The following is a 5,828-nucleotide window of genomic DNA, read 5'->3' as shown; positions in this document are numbered from 1 at the left end:
GCTGCAGCCACAACATGGTTTCACCCCCCCCCCCCCAAAAACATGGTTTCACCCCCCCCCCCCCAAAAAACATGCTTTTATCATGGCACTTTCTCAGACCCGCCCCCCTCCTCCTCTTCCTGTTGTAAAATGTTGTTCTGTCGTCGTCTATCTTTGGCTTTTATTAAAATGATAGTCCTGGTTAATTATCTCGTCCTCTACCCCCCCCCCCCCCCCAATTCTGTCTCTGTTCATAAAGTTGTTCCTCTACTCCCCATTCTGTCTGTTCCTAGTTGTTCCTCTACTCCCCATTCTGTCTGTTCCTAGTTGTTCCTCTACCCTCCATTCTGTCTGTTCCTAGTTGTTCCTCTACTCCCCATTCTGTCTGTTCCTAGTTGTTCCTCTACCCTCCATTCTGTCTGTTCTTAGTTGTTCCTCTACTCCCCATTCTGTCTGTTCCTAGTTGTTCCTCTACCCTCCATTCGGTCTCTGTTCCTAGTTGTTCCTCTACCCTCCATTCGGTCTCTGTTCCTAGTTGTTCCTCTACTCCCCAATTCTGTCTCTGTTCCTAAAGTTGTTCCTCTACCCTCCATTCGGTCTCTGTTCCTAGTTGTTCCTCTACCCTCCATTCGGTCTCTGTTCCTAGTTGTTCCTCTACTCCCCAATTCTGTCTCTGTTCCTAAAGTTGTTCCTCTACCCTCCATTCTGTCTCTGTTCCTAGTTGTTCCTCTACCCTCCATTATGTCTCTGTTCCTAGTTGTTCCTCTACCCTCCATTATTGCTCTGTTCCTAGTTGTTCCTCTACTCCCCAATTCTGTCTCTGTTCCTAGTTGTTCCTCTACCCTCCATTCTGTCTCTGTTCCTAGTTGTTCCTCTACCCTCCATTCTGTCTCTGTTCCTAGTTGTTCCTCTACCCTCCATTATTTCTCTGTTCCTAGTTGTTCCTCTACCCTCCATTATTTCTCTGTTCCTAGTTGTTCCTCTACCCTCCATTATTTCTCTGTTCCTAGTTGTTCCTCTACCCTCCATTATTTCTCTGTTCCTAGTTGTTCCTCTACTCCCCATTCTGTCTCTCCTCCTAAAGTATATAGTGCTTCTGTGATGGCTGTAGCTCACCTGTGCAGTTCTCTGTTTCCGTCTTGCTCATCTTCTTTTATATTAACTGTATTTACATCATTACTCAGATACCACGACTACTATTTCTTTACATGAGCAGGACGACGCTCAGCATCACATGCTGTTTCTTCCGTGTGTCAGTGGTGTGACAGTGTCATCCATGTGAGACACTCCGTAGTTAATGTTGTTGTTTTGATGCTAAACGAAAGTAAACAAACATACAAGTCAGAACTCCCTTATCCTAAAACACTTGTCATCTTCCTCCCAGACACTCCCATAAGGCACAATGTGCAACGGTGCTGGGAACATAACCAGTGACGCAGCCCATTCTTCAGCCAGGCTCACGCCTTCAATGCAACGTTACTTTGCATTATCATTGACCGAGATGAGCAGCAATGGTCATTTCTAAAGTCAATACACACAGTCAGTGTACGTGAGCCCACATGTCCCATGTGGGGAATTGAAACCCACAACCTAGGGTTTAGCAGCACCATGCTCAAACCAACTCATTGTCAGGGGCAAGAGTATCTAAACCCCCCCTCTCTCTCAGACAGACCTGGAGATGGGTTGGAGGTAGGAGAACAACAACGAGCAGAATGCTTTGATAACTTAACCCAGGTGGCCTCCAATAGAGTAGCAGCCGATTCATGGTTGGCTCATCAACCTCTGGTTATGTCCGGCTCAACCGCTCGGCGCTCTTACGCCCTTGGATGTACTGTAGCCCTGTGTGTGTCCCACAGCAGATAGAACAACATCTTCTAGAACAAGTAACATGGCCACCACAGCATGCCCAGCAGTGTGTAGGACACTCCCGGCTGAGAGGATACCCTGCTTCCTGCCACTCTGCAATAGTGCCACTCTTTTGTTCACACATTTCCAGACTGTGATCATCATTGTAAAATAATGTGAAAAAAATGCCAATAAAAAAACATGACTGTAGAACCAAAAAAAACATTATTTATTGAAAATGTAGATGGACTGTGTGGGAGTTATATACTTATTATACATACTGCAAAACTAGACTGGAGAAACTAAAAGGACTGACAGGCTACACTCCACAGGAAGGAAGGAGAGGACTGACATTACACTGATGGATAACCTCTTTGGGCCCTGGGTTTAAGGTGGATTAGAGCTCATCACGTAACTAAGAACACACTCTCTTGAACTTACACACACAGGTAATCCCTGAACCTTGCATCAATGAGACAGACCAATATAAACAAACTGACAATTACAAAACACTCATTTTAATTATGCAAATTAACTGAATGACCTTGAGCTGACCAGTTTATAACCCCCAACATGTTTGAAACAGGGTTAGTTGACCAGTTTATAACCCCCATGTTTGAAACAGGGTTAGTTGACCAGTTTATAACCCCCAACATGATTGAAACAGGGTTAGCTGACCAGTGCCTCACCCTAACCTTAAGGGCAACCTCCACCCTGGAGCACATTCAACAGACCAAGGAAGGCAGAATCTTCTGAGATAAATGTGTTATGTGGATGTGTCAACAGTGCCATCTAGCGGCAAGAAAAACATGCTTTGTCACATTCACTGGTTAGGTTCAGTGAAAGTGTGTTGTTTTACAGGGTCAGTTATAGTAGTACAGCACCCATAGAGCAAATTAGGGTGAAGTGACTTACTCAAGGGCACATTTTTCAACTTGTCGGCTCAGGAAATTAGCTACTGGCCCAACACTCTAACCGCTAGGCTACCTGCTACTCTTACAGAGACTAGTAGTTCTGGTATGACGGGTGGTTGTTCGTCCTGAAACAAGGGAAGCTGACAACTTGCACCAACTATATACGGTAATGACAAACTACAAAATGTAGCTTTGATCAGAATCCACGTCTCTAGAGGAAGTAGTTGTGTTACAATCAGCTTGAGTGATTCACTTCCTCCGGGATGCTGGCCTTCCAGGCAGAGTTGCAAAGAAAAAGCCACATCTCAGACTGGCCAATAAAACGAAAAGCCTAAGATGGGCAAAAGAACACAGACACTGGACAGAGGAACTCTGCCTAGAAGGCCAGCATCCCCGAGTCGCCTCTTCACTGTTGACGTTGAGACTGGTGTTTTGCGGGTACTATTTAATGAAGCTGCCAGTTGAGAACTTGTGGCGTCTGTTTCTCAAACTAGACACTAATGTACTTGTCCTCTTGCTCAGTTGAGCATCGGGGCCTCCCACTCCTCTATCTATTCTGGTTAGAGACAGTTTGTGCTGTTCTGTGAAGGGAGTAGTACACAGCGTTGTACGAGATCTTCAGTTTCTTGGCAATTTTCGCATCAAATGGCCTTTATTTCTCAGAACAAGAATAGACTGACGAGTTTCAGAAGAAAGTTCTTTGTTTCTGGTTATTTTGAGCCTGTAATCAAACCCACAAATGCTGATGCTCCAGATACTCAACTAGTCTAAAAGGCCAGTTTTATTGCTTCCGTAAACCAGAACAGTTTCCAGCTGTGCTAACAATAGCAAAGGGTTTTCTAATGATCAAAGCCATTTTAAAATGATAAACTTGGATTAGCTAACACAACGTGCCATTGGAACACAGCAGTGCTGATAATGGGCCTCTGTACAACCATGTAGATATTCCATTAATAAATCAGCCCTTTCCAGCTACAATAGTAATTTACAACATTAACAATGTCTAAACTATTTCTGATCAGTTTGATGTTATTTTAACTGAACAATTTTCTTTCTTTCAAAAACAAGGACATTTATGACCCAACTTCTGAACAGTAGTGTATATTTTTATTTTAAAATGCAGTGTTTCCACATCTGTAGCTGAATTGTTTAAAAAAATGTTCATATAGGGCCTGCATAAAATACAAATAAAAAAAGAAGTGCAGAACATGAAGCCTGGGTGCCAATCCGTTTCTGCTAGCATGTTTGGCATATGACCCCGAGTGGCATGACAGAGTGGTAGCCAGGATAAAGAACACGTACAATTAAATCAAGTTCCAAATATGTCAAAAAAAGATTAGTCCTTCAAAATGATAAAATACATTTATTTTAAAAAGTTGAAAATAGAACAACGGGGCAAATAATTCTACTAAAACAACCTTGTTACAATTAAGCTCTACATTTTAATTGGCAGGTGGAAAATAATTTAGCTTGGCCTTAGCTTAGTCAAATCATCGTTGTGATCAGTTGAAAAAAGAAAAGTTAAGACTGCGTTCTGAAGGGGTTAAACTGAATACATTCGAGCTGTAGGTGAAATGAGTCCTGTAACTTATCATTACGTCATGGAGCTAATCGTTGTTACACCATGCAGTTAAATCATGACATATTCTCCTATTTATGCAGACTAGTGTCTTCACTGTGATGACTAACTCACCTTAACTACACTTTCTATTAAAATCAGGGAGTCATACTGAGACCAAGGTGTCTTTTACAGATGAGCCCTGAATTACAGAAAATAACACACGAAAACACAAAACAGAATGCAAGCAGAAAGAAAAACATGGTCATAAAAGAAATCACACATTCATCAGTAATAAAAAGGTCCTCAAAAAAACAGCTTTATAAATTTCCAGAGGCATCAAAACAACTTGAAGATTGTTCCACAAATACCGTGCAAAATAAATAAAAATATAGAAATCAGAAAGCTGTAGAGACCAAAGGAATGCCCAGAGTTAACCATCCCTGAGACTGGGTTTAGTAACTCTGTAGGTCTTAAGGTTAGTAATTGTGTTTGGTACAGTGGGACTTTTTGTAAAAATGGAACTTTACAAATGAAAACATAGCAATTTATCAACCTACGTGACATCAAAGAGGACCAACTGTCTTGGTAGAGAACGCAGTGATGAGTACTAAAACCTGTCGCCCGTAATAAAGCAATGTGCTTATGATAAACTGCATCTAACGGCTTTAATGAAGTGGCAGCTGCGTTCATATAGAGGATGTCGCCATAGTCGGACCGGTAGGAACATCGACCGAACGATCTGCTTTCTCCTATTTAGTGAGAGGCATGACCTACTTATAAAAAATATATTCTCAGATCTTCAACTCGTCAATATGCTTTATATTGAAAGACAGATTTTCATCTATCCAGATGCCCCAATATTTGTAAGCAGAGACACGATCAATATGGGCACCATCCAAAGTACATATGATTTAAATCATCAATTAATTTGCATGCACTCTATAGAAGAACATACAGTATACTTAGTTTCACCTACATTCAATACTAATTTCAGGTCAATAAAGTTTCCTGTAGTTCAGATATAGCCTCGTCAACCGTGGAGCAATAGCATACAAAACAACATCGTTGATATACATGTGCAGGTTAGGTAGTCAAAAGGTACTGTAAAACAGAAGTAGTCAATATCGAGTACCTTCAGAAAGTATTCATACCCCATGACTTATTCCACATTTTGGTAAAGCCTACATTTTTAAAATGGATTGAATATATTTTCCACCCATCTACACACAATGCCCCATAAATGTCAAGGTGAAAACATGGCTTTAGAAATGCAAGCAAATTTACTGAAAAAACGAAATAAAAAAATACATTTGGCAGCAATTACAGTGAGTCTTTCTGTGTAAGTCCACCCCTGGATTGTTCAACATTTGCACGTTATCCTTTTCAAAATTCTTCAAGCTCTGTCAAATTGGTTGTTGAGCATTGCATGACAACCATTTTTCAGGTCTTGTCATATATTTAAGTCAAAACTAACGCGGCCACTCAGGAACATTCCTGCTGAAAGGTCAATTTGTCTCCCAGTGTCTGGT

Source organism: Salvelinus namaycush, chromosome 15 (assembly GCF_016432855.1).
Source record: "Salvelinus namaycush isolate Seneca chromosome 15, SaNama_1.0, whole genome shotgun sequence".
Classification (NCBI taxonomy): domain Eukaryota; kingdom Metazoa; phylum Chordata; class Actinopteri; order Salmoniformes; family Salmonidae; genus Salvelinus; species Salvelinus namaycush.
Note: the sequence above shows the minus strand (reverse complement) of the source record.